Genomic DNA, 11,967 nt, shown 5'->3' on the forward strand with positions numbered 1-11,967 from the left:
GTCTCTCCTAGAATGGGAAGCCTCAGTCAGGGGGGATGTGTTAATTTCTTCCTTCCTGCCATATACAGGTGGACAGGGTTCTGAACAATGGCACTTTAGTTCAACAGTCAGGCAGAGTTCTCTGAAAGAGGTCATTATATGTAATTATAATAACAAAAGCAAGGGAAAGCAAGTCAAAGAAACAGTTCCAGCAGAGTCAGAATTGACTTCTCCCTGCAACAACTGTCTGATAAACATCCTCCATGCTAGCTATTTCCCCTTCCCTTCCACCTTCTCCACCCTGGAGGCCAGCTGAATGGATTCCTTCCTTCCCTGGGAGGCATTGCTTCCTGGCTTCCCGCTGGGCTTCACCCGCAGAAGCTTCTGGTGATGAGAGTAAGAGGTGGATGATTCACAGCTCCAGCTTTCTCCCTTCCTCACGCTAAAGGTCTCAGATGGCAAACTCAGCCCTCTCCCGTGGTCTCTGCCTTCTGCCCTGGTAACCTCCTGTAAGAATGGGTTAGCATAAGAACGGCCATCTTAGAGGCCGGAAAAACCATTTTTACTGAGTATGTGACTTGAGGGAAGAACTAGATAAAACCTGGCAGACAAGTTAATCTTAAGTTCCAAGAATGTGGGTGGCTTCGACACTAAAAATTAGGTAAACAGGTCTGATAAGTTTATCTCGTTAAGACACCAGGATAGAGATATGCACAGCTGTGTGTGTGTGTGTGTGTGTGTGTGTGTGTGAAAAATTCCTGTGAGGTAGGTAATTTAGAAATATCATGATTTGAAAATGCTATATAACCCCTTGGCTCTGAGTGCTCAGGGTCCTTGTTGAAACCCCCTGCGTCGGGCAGACACTTGGACCCCAGCTAGCTGGAAATAAACCTCGCTGTGTGTCTTGCATTATCGTGAGTGTCCTCTGTTCCTTTGAGGGAAGGGCGACTCCGGACCCTAACATTTGGGGGCTTGTCTGGGATCCCAAGACCCCTCCTCAAAGAGACAGACAACCTCCGATACCGAGGTTTGCACAAAAGCCGCAGCAGGAGGTTTGGCCACCTCCTAGAGGGGCGGACTGAAACAGGTCCTCGCCTGAACAGAGGGACTGAAACAGGTCTGCCTGGTCCCAATTGAGAATTCTCGTGGAAGGGAAGGAGCGGGTTACGGACCCTGGAGGCTCCATTACTGGAAGTCGTGGGAGACGTCGCCGACGAAGGGGTGCCTGAACGACGTCCACAGTGGACACCATTTGGAACCCTAGGTAAGGGTCCTGAGTGTTGTGTGAATGAGACAGCGTCTGTGAATGTGGTGTGGTGGAGTGGCCAGTGGGTGTTGAAAAGCTCGTTTTGAATTTGTGTGTTCGCTGGAATTGTATCCCTTGTCTTTTTCTGGCTTCTTTTTGTAACAATAATGGGACAGGCTCAGGTAATGCCTAAGACCCTGCTCCTGAACCACTTCCCTGAAATTCACACCACGGCTCGCAATTATGGTGGCATGGAACTAAAAAAAGGTAAGTGCTTACAAATCAAATAATTCTAAATCAAATAATAAATTCAAGGTTCATGTAAACTGGAAAATATTCAGTATTAAATACCTGATATTAATGTTTGTTGATCTATCTAATATAGACATGTCTAAGAGTCATCAGCATTAAGCATATTCTCATTGTACCTAGGTTTAAGTTAAATGTTGTTATATTGTTATATCTGTCACAAGTTTGTTGACAAAGAAATTACCTTGAGTGAAAAAAAAAAAAAACTTCTAAGAAATGTAAATGAGACATGAGCTTTTAGATAAACTCTATTAAGATTAAAAATGTCTGTCTAAAACAGTTTCTCTAGATTTTGGTAACCTGAATTTCTAAGGTTGTGCTAAATTAAGTAACAAAATTTATTGAATAGCTAGGTCATTTCCAAATAAAATAAGATTCTGAAACATTCACTACTGAATACTAACTTACAGAAAAACTAAAGATTTTAGACTATTAATAAATAATGTTTGATGCCATCTGAGATGTTCGCTAAAATTTTTTAAGTTATCACTGGTATTTATGTTCACCAATCTATGGAATGCTAATATAAAGGTCAATTCTTGGTTGCTTAAGGAAAGTAAGATGTGTGTGTTCAGTAAAAAGGTATGAAAAATGAAGTTACATTTTATAGAGGAAAAAGGTAGTAGGTCTAACTTACAGTTGGCTGTTCCAGGATGGGAGAACAAATGGGTACAGAAAGTGATAAAATGGTTTTGTGGAAAATGGACACCAAGGAAAGAGTTTTGTGTATAAATAAACGTTTTCTTGAGATGTTAAATTGCGTTTGACAATAGATTTAAGTTTATTTGCCTCTTAAATGGTCTGTTCCATATTTGCCTCTGAAATCCTATATTGTTACTATGGCTGAGTGAATAGCTATTGTTTCACAGTGACCTATAATCCCATCTGACTGAGTGCTCTAAACCTTTCTGATATTTGTTGACAAAACTTCCTAAATCAATCTGATGAAGCACTTTTGGCTTCTAGCTGACTTTGGGATGCTTCAGAGGGCCCCTGAAACATCCCAAAGGGAGACATTACACTAATTGGGTTCAACTTCCATGTTAAATTACATGGGAAGTACTGTCAAGTGAATAATAAGTCTCGGGTATATTGTATGGTAGATGTTAGTAATACAGATATCCCAGAAACAATTTGTATATATAAATTCTGATATATTCAGGTAAAATGTTGCCATAATTCTGATTACTATCTTAAAGTGTTGTCACAGCATTAACCAAGTTTGTTGTGAAAATGCTTCCTCTTCCAGAAGATTTATAAAAAGGACTTTTGGATAAATACAAGTACAAAAGTTAACAAAAGGACCGAATGAACTGGCAAATATGCTTATAACTTTTATGGTTTCTGAAAAATTACTGGTTTGAGTCTGTGTTTTCCAGATCTTAGGAAACCTTCCCCTCAAACTAATTATGACTTAACAGTAATTTGGTAAAATGGTATTTAATAGACAAATTGAAGCATTTAACATTTTTCTCTATCTGACCCCTTCAGAGACTGGAAACTTTTAGGCTTCCAGTAACTTTATCAGATAAATTAAGAAGGTTATCTCACTAACAGGTACAGAAATCTCAGTTTTGGAGACCTTAAGAAAGGGAGGAATTCACTCACATCTGTTAGGCAAAATCTGTGATAAGCCTTTGAGATGACTTTCCTAGCCCTGAAAGATTTTAAAGTTAAGTTTGAGACTCCATAAAAGTTTCAGCAAAGCAAAAAAAGAGAAAAGTCTATGGTTATATAAATAATCAGGTCAATTTTATTGAGAACAGATCTTTTTTTTAAACAAGTCTTAATTTGGTTATATTTGGTAAAAATGAGGGTGATTTTAGGGAAAAAAGGATGTTTCAATAAATGTTGAATCCCAGTTTGTTAATGGAGGTAGTAAGACTCTTTCTTGGATAGTTCCTTGCTGTTATGTGATATTAATGTAAAATTTAATTGAATTCTTAAAGAACACCCTAAGTTTGTTTCTGAAGCTTGTCTCAGTAATCTATCTTTGGATGAAGATCGGATGCCTCATGACCTGCAACCAGGACTAGAAAAAGACATAATTTAAGGGACTGTCTCCAACCTGGATGGAAGGACTTTTTTCAGAAGAAACTACACTACACCAGGATGAGAAGATGACGACATCAGAAGTAGACAGCTTGCCCAAGATGCTGAACCCGATTCGTATGATCATTTATAATGTTTTCTTGACTTCTTAGACGTCTGCATATAAATCAAATGCTTTTCTACCATAGGACTGATCCTATGCTAGTGTTAGAAATTAATCCAATTGTCGGGTTTGTAGATATGTAAAAGCTCATTCTGCTTATAAAAAAACTCTGTTAGACTTGTGCCAACCTAATATCCTTAAACCATGGCAACAGTCTGCTTCTAAATTGGAAAATGAAAAACAATACCTGGAAATCAGAGTCAGGGCTATGGGATATCCAAGATGGCTGCTTGCCTTTTCCCAGCTCCCTGACAAACCTCATTTTTTATTTGATGGGTTAAAGCCTTCCTGACTACAGGGTTAATGCCTCCATAATGAAAAATCATGGAATATTAAGTTTTGTAAATTGTTAAATTAAGTTTCTAGTTTTGTTAATTAAGGTCTAGTGTTTACTAAGACTCACTGCTGAGACAGTTCCTTGTTACGTGATACTGCTAAAAGATTTAATTAAGTTATTCAAAAGGACACTCTAGGTTAGTTTCTAAGGTTTATCTCAGTAACCAATCTTCAGATAAAGGTCAGATGCTCCATAATGTACAACCAGGAGATTAACACCAGGCTATAGTCATTTAACAAATGAAGTCAGGTGACTTGGGGTATACCAGGCTTTATCTAAGAAAAGTTCTTGACTTATAATTCTTATTTTACTCTTAACTGCTAGCTATGGCTATATTATTTTCTATGTCACTTGTTTCACTGAGCCTGTGATATAATGCTGATATGCAGTTCCATATGAGATCAATAATTGTAATAATGTGACTCTGGGTATGAGAAAAAGCAACAAGAGGGAATATGTTCCTGGACCAGGAGGCTAGTAAGACAGTGGTCCAGAGACTTTTGCTACTTGCAAGGCCTGGTCCAATTTTAGCACACTGAGTGGCCCATCGCTTCCCTAGACCTGGGAATGAGCCTTCCCAGCAACACGGGACACAATGCATGAAATGATGTCACAGGGTCAGATATGTGGCTATGAAGCGACCCTGCTGACTGGAAGTTGGTACTTGCCAGCTGCCTCTACAAAGATTACGTCATGACCATTGCAAGCTGCTGACCTTCAACACCCCCTGAAAGAAGTTCAGGGTGAAAATCAGGAATGAGGCACTCTGTGCTCTGAAAAAAACTGGCAGAACAGGCCTTCAGATAGTCAGATCTTTTCAGAAAAAGGTTTTATGAGTTCCAATTCTTGCATCTTCTCATACCTAGAAAAACACTAACGTCATTAATGGTGACATCTGCTTTGGCTATTAAAAAAATTTTTTTTTTTAACAATTAAAACTCAAAATAGAGTAGCTATGGTTCAGACATCCTGGGAAATAACTATTTCCCAGATATCCTGAAAAATGATATTATGGGTGTGATTTCAGATTAGACGCTGTGACCTAATGTAGAACTTAATGCTCCTGTAATGCATTTTTGCTTCTGTACTTTGCTTGCTGCTTGTAAAACCAAAGTGACTCCATTTTAAGATAAGGTTGTTTTTAAGTAAAGATTCCTAAAATTGTTTTTGAGGAAGGATGTATAATGATCCCTGGATCAAACTCTACCCACGGAGGAAGATTCCTCCGTTTGAACAACAGAAAATGGGGGAATGTAAGAATGGGTTAGCATAAGAACGGCTATCTTAGAGGCCAGAAAAACCATTTTTACTGAGTATGTGAACTTGAGGGAAGAAGAACTAGATAAAACCTGGGAGACAAGTTAATCTTAAGTTCCAAGAATGTGGGCGGCTTCGACACTGAAAATTAGGTAAACAGGTCTGATAAGTTTATCTCGTTAAGACACCAGGATAGAGATATGCACAGCTGTGTGTGTGTGTGTGAAAAATTCCTGTGAGGTAGGTAATTTAGAAATATCATGATTTGAAAATGCTATATAACCCCTTGGCTCTGAGTGCTCAGGGTCCTTGTTGAAACCCGCTCCGTCAGGCAGACACTTGGACCCCAGATCAGATCAGATCAGATCAGTCGCTCAGTCGTGTCCGACTCTCCGCTACCCCATGAATCACAGCACGCCAGGCCTCCCTGTCCATCACCAACTCCCGGAGTTCACTCAAACTCATGTCCACAGAGTCGGTGATGCCATCCAGCCATCTCATTCTCTGTCGTCCCCTTCTCCTCCTGCCCCCAACCTTTCCTAGCATCAGAGTCTTTTCCAGTGAGTCAACTCTTTGCATGAGGTGGCCAAAGTATTGCAGTTTCAGTTTTAGCATCAGTCCTTCCAGTGAACACCCAGGATTGATCTCCTTTAGAATGGACTGGTTGGATCTTCTTGCAGTCCAAGGGACTCTCAACAGTCTTCTCCAACACCACAGTTCAAAAGCATCAATTCTTTGGCGATCAGCTTTCTTCACAGTCCAACTCTCACATCCATACATGACCATAGGAAAAACCATAGCCTTGACTAGACGGACCTTGGTTGGCAAAGTAATGTCTCCTCTGCTTTTTAATATACTATCAAGGTTGGTCATAACTTTCCTTCCAAGGAGTAAGTGTCTTTTAATTTCATGGCTGCAATCAGCATCTGCAGTGATTTTGGAGCACAAAAAACTAAAGTCTGACACTGTTTCCACTGTTTTTCCATCTATTTCCCATGAAGTGATGGGACCAGATGCCATGATCTTCGTTTTCTGAATGTTGAGCTTCAGGCCAACTTTTTCACTCTCCTCTTTCACTCTCATCAAGAGGCTTTTGAGTTCCTCTTCACTTTCTGCCATAAGGGTAGTGTCATCTGCATATCTGTGGTTATTGATATTTCTCCCAGCAATCTTGATTTCAGCTTGTCCTTCTTCCAGCCCAGCGTTCCTCATGATGTACTCTGCATAGAAGTTAAATAAGCAAGGTAACAATATACAGCCTTGACGTACTCCTTTTCCTATTTGGAACCAGTCTGTTGTCCCATGTACAGTTCTGACTGTTGCTTCCTGACCTGCATACAGGTTTCTCAAGAGGCAGGTCAGGTGGTCTGGGCTTCCCATCTCTTTCAGAATGTTCCACAGTTTATTGTGATCCACACAGTCAAAGGCTTTGGCATAGTCAATGAAGCAGAAATAGATGTCTTCCTGGAACTCTCTTGCTTTCTCCATGATCCAGCGGATGTTGGCAATTTGATCTCTGGTGCCTCTGACTTTTCTAAAATCTGCTTGAACATCTGGGAGTTCATGGTTCACATACTGCTGTAGCCTGGCTTGGAGAATTTTGAGCATGACTTTACTAGCGTGTGAGATGAGTGCAGTTGTGCAGTAGTTTGAGCATTCTTTGGCATTGCCTTTCTTTGGGATTGGAATGAAAACTGACCTTTTCCAGTCCTGTGGCCACTGCTGAGTTTTCCAAATTTGCTGGCATATTGAGTGCAGCACTTTCACAGCATCATCTTTCAAGATTTGAAATAGCTCAACTGGAATTCCACCACCTCCACTAGCTTTGTTCGTAGTGATGCTTTCTAAGGCCCACTGGACTTCACATTCCAAGATATCTGGTTCTAGGTCAGTGATCACGTTATTGTGACTATCTTGGTCGTGAAGATCTATTTTGTACAGTTCTTCTGTGCATTCTTGCCACCTCTTCTTAATATCTTCTGCTTCTGTTAGGTCCATACCATTTCTGTCCTTTACCGAGCCCATCTTTGCATGAAATGTTCCCTTGGAATCTCTAATTTCTTCAAGAGATCTCTTGTTTTTCCTATTCTGTTGTTTTCCTCTATTTCTTTGCATTGATCACTGAGGAAGGCCTTCTTATCTCTCCTTGCTATTCTTTGGAACTCTGCATTCAGATGCTTATATCTTTCCTTTTCTCCTTTGCTTTTCGCTTCTCTTCTTTTCACAGCTATTTGTAAGGTCTCCTCAGACAGCCATTTTGCTTGTTTGCATTTCTTTTCCATGGGGATGGTCTTGGTCCCTGTCTCCTGTACAATGTCACGAACCTCCGTCCAGAGTTCATCAGGCACTCTATCAGATCTAGTCCCTTAAATCTATTTCTTACTTCCACTGTATAATCATAAGGGATTTGATTTAGGTCATATGTGAATGGTCTAGTGGTTTTCCCTACTTTCTTCAATTTAAGTCTGAATTTGGCAATAAGGAGTTCATGATTTGAGCCACAGTCAGCTCCTGGTCTTGTTTTTGCTAACTGTATACAGCTTCTCCATCTTTGGCTGCAAAGAATATAATCAATCTGATTTCGGTGTTGACCATCTGGTGATTTCCATGTGTAGAGTCTTCTCTTGTGTTGTTGGAAGAGGGTGTTTGCTATTACCAGTGTGTTCTCTTGACAAAACTCTATCAGCCTTTGCCCTGCTTCATTCCGTGCTCCAAGGCCAAATTTGCCTGTTACTCCAGGTGTTTCTTGACTTCCTACTTTTGCATTCCAGTCCCCTATAATGAAAAGGACATGTTTTTTGGGTGTTAGTTCTAAAAGGTCTTGTAGGTGTTCATAGAACCGTTCAACTTCGGCTTCTTCAGCATTGCTGGTTGGGGCATAGGCCTGGATTACTGTAATATTGAATGGTTTGCCTTGGAAACGAACAGAAATCATTCTGTCGTTTTTAAGATTGCATCCAAGTACTGCATTTCGGACTCTTTTATTGACCATGATGGCTACTCCATTTCTTCTAAGGGATTCCTGCCCACAGTAGTAGATATAATGGTCATCTGAGTTAAATTCACCCATTCCAGTCCATTTTAGTTCACTGATTCCTAGAATGTCTACGTTCACTCTTGTCATCTCCTGTTTGACCACTTCCAATTTGCCTTGATTCATGGACCTAACATTCCAGGTTCCTATGCAATACTGCTCTTTACAGCACTGGACCTTGCTTCTATCACTGGTCACATCCACAACTGGGCACTGATTTTTCTTTTGCTCCATCCCTTCATTCCTTCTAGAGTTACTTCTCCACTGATCTCCAGTAGCATACTGGGCACCTACCGATCTGGGGAATTCCTCATTCAGTATCCTGTCATTTTGCCCTTTGATACTGTTCATGGGGTTCTCAAGGCAAGTATACTGAAGTGGTTTGCCGTTCCCTTCTCCAGTGGAGCACATGCGGCTGTGGTCCATGTGATCAGATCGACTAGTTTCCTGTGATTATGATTTCAGTGTGTCTGCCCTCTGATGCCCCCTTGCAATACCTACCGTCTTATTTGGGTTTCTCTTACCTTGAGCGTGGGATATCTCTTCACAGCTGCTCCAAGAAAGCGCCCGCTGCACCTTACCTTGGATAAGGGGTATCTCCTCAAGGCCGCCCCCTGACCTTGAAGGTGGAGTAGCTCCTCTCCGCCCTCCTGCGCCTGCGCAGCCACCGCCTATTGGACGTGGGGCAGCTCCTCTCGGCCGCGCTTCTTTGCGTGGTCTGTTGCGCTGGGGCCGCCGTCTCTCGCGTCTGCGCCGCTGGGGCCGGCGTCTCTCGCGTCAACAGAAGTAGGTTACCTTTATTCAGGCAAGGAGGGGACGACAGTCGGCCTAACGACCAGGCTGAGTGCCGAGAGGGATCAGGGAGGCTCCATGTTGATAGGGAGGTTTGTGGAAGTGATAAGGAAAATGTTAATCAGGCGGGATGGTTTGGGTATTCTTTAGTTGAGATGACATTTGTAGTTGGGCAGGGGATGATAAGTCTTTTGGGCAGGTGTAGGGAGTGGAAAGTTTTCGGGCAGGGGGTGATAAGTCTTCAGGGCAGGTGTAGGGGGTGGAAGGTTTCTGGACAGGGGGTAATAAGTCCCAGATAGATGCAACCGGCCTGGAGCATCAGGGTGGGACCTAAAGTTCTGTTTTGTTTTCTGGGAAGTTCAAGTTCGGTGATTCAGCAAGGGCCTTTGAGACTGTTGTTTTCTTTTCTAGGCACAAAAGACTCCTTCAGTTGGGACTTCACCTTCCAGTGCAGGGGCTGTGGATTTGATCCTTGGTCAAGGGACTATAATAAGATCTCACAAATGCCTCTCATCAAAAATCCAAAGCATATTGTAACAAACTCAATAAAGACTTAAAAAAAAAAAAAAAAAAAAGGTCCACAGTAACCAAAAAAAAAAAATTACTAGTAAGCGTTGAAAAGATCTAGGCCATACCAGGGTTCACTAGCTACTGGAGAGTGATACCTGCCATGCGTGTGGGTTGGGGGAATGGCCACCAGGCAGCCCTTATTTCTTTATTTCAAATCTCAGATTTCTTTTATTTATTTTTTAGTTGTGGCATGTGGGATCTAGTTCCTGAACAGAGAGGAGTACGGAATCTTAGGCAATGGACCCCCCAGGAGGCCCTAGGACCCCTAATTTAGATCAGAGGCAACTTCCACAGGTGAGGAATGTCGGCAAATCACCCAGTGGAATAGGAAGGCACAGACAGCAAGAACAAGACAAGAATGCCCACTCGTGGAACGACCATTTACCATTGTCCTGGCGGCAGCAGTCAGTGCATTTGACAAGAGAAATCACAAGTGTGAGGATTGAAAAGAAAAAGATGAAACTATGCCTATCTACAGATGCTAGAAATGCAAGGGACTTTCCTGGTGGTCCAGTGGTTGGGAATTCACCTTGCAATGCAAGGGACACGGGTCTGATCCCTGGTTGGGGAACTAATATCCCACATTCATTGGGTTAACTAAGAGAGAAGCTCATGTGCCTCCATGAAGATCCTGTGTGTCAAAATCAAGACCCGACATAGCCAAATAAACAAATATTTTTTAAAAAAAGAAAAAGAAATGGACGGATGTCAACTGAAAAGCGACAGGAAATTCACTAAGAAAAAAGGATATAAAGTTAATGTAGAGAAATTTATACTATAATATAAAATCTGTTAGAAGATATCACTAAGAGAATACAGGCCTCACACAGGAAAACTAGATATCCCAGATGTTCCACAGGGCGGCAAGACCAGGGGACTAATTCCAATGCAAGGTCAACTGTGCATGACTTTATTGATGGTGTCACCATTGCAAAGAATCAGCCTGGCCCACTGAGTTGCCTGACCAACCTAGGTCTTTGCAAGAGTGATAGACAGGTCTTGACTGTATTTTTGTGACTAAGCTGTAGGGCTTACTTTTTTTCATAGTACAGCCTAACTTTTTACATTCGCGGTAAGTTCAGTTCAGTCACTCAGTCATGTCCAACTCTTTGCGAACCTGTGGACTACAGCACGCCAGGCTTCCCTGTCCATCACCGACTCCTAGAGTTTGCTCATGTCCGTTGAGTTGGTGATGCCATCCAACCATCTCATCCTCTGTTGCTCCCTTCTCCCACCCTCAATCTTCCCCAGCATCAGGGTCTTTTCCAATGGGTCAGTTCTTCACATCAGGTGGCCAAAGTATTGGAGCTTCAGGTTCAGCATCAGTCTTTCTAATGAATATTTAGAGTTTCAATCAATATTCAGGATTTCAACTGAATATTCAGGAATATTCAATCATTCATTCAGGATTTCCTTTAGGATTGACTGGTTTGATCTCCTTGAAGTCCAAGGGACTCTCAAGAGTCTTCTCTAACACCACAGTTCAAAAGCATCAATTATTCAACACTCAGCTTTCTTCACAGTCCAACTCTCACATCCATACATGACCACTGGAAAAACCATAGCCTTGACTAGATGGACCTTTGTTGGCAAAGTAATGTCTCTGCTTTTTAATATGCTATCTATGTTGGTCATAACTTTCCTTCCAAGGAGTAAGCGTCTTTTAATTTCATGGCTGCAGTCACCATCTGCAGAGATTTGGGAGGCCCCAAAATAAAGCCTGTCACTGTTTCCATTGTTTCCCCATCTATTTGCCACAAAGTGATGGGACCAGATGCCATGATTTCATTCTTTGAATGTTGAGTTTTAAGCCAGATTTTTCACTCTCCTCTTTCACTTTCATCAAGAGGCTCTTTAGTTCTTCTTCACTTTCTGTCATAAGGGTGGTGTTATCTACATATCTGAGGTTATTGATATTTCTCCCACTAATCTTGATTCCAACTCGTGTTTCATCTAGCCCAGCATTTCACATGATGTACTCTGCATAAAATTTAAATAAGCCGGCTGACAATATATAGCCTTGACATACAGTTTTCCCAATTTGGAACTAGTCTATTGTTTCATGACTGGTTCGAACTGTTGCTTCTTGACCTTCATACAGATTTCTCAGGAGGCAGATAAGGTAGTCTGGTATTCCCATTTCTTGAAAAATTTTCCAGTTTGTTGTGATCCACACAGTTAAAGGTTTGGCATAGTCAATAAAGCAGTATATGTTTTTCTGTAATTCT

At 41.5% G+C, this 11,967-nt stretch overlaps 1 long non-coding RNA gene across 1 annotated transcript; it reads left to right on the top strand.

The window, feature by feature from the left end:
• The first annotated feature begins 838 nt into the window (after window positions 1-838).
• LOC129560345 (uncharacterized) lies at window positions 839-10,284 on the top strand. The gene is made up of 4 exons (XR_008686746.2): window positions 839-1,243; window positions 1,402-1,492; window positions 8,928-9,163; window positions 9,581-10,284. It is a non-coding gene; the product is annotated as an uncharacterized LOC129560345 (long non-coding RNA).
• Window positions 10,285-11,967: the final 1,683 nt, after the last annotated feature.

This window comes from Moschus berezovskii, chromosome 16, assembly GCF_049115385.1.
Source record: "Moschus berezovskii isolate FMDL1 chromosome 16, NW_MosBer_1.0, whole genome shotgun sequence".
Lineage (NCBI taxonomy): Eukaryota > Metazoa > Chordata > Mammalia > Artiodactyla > Moschidae > Moschus > Moschus berezovskii.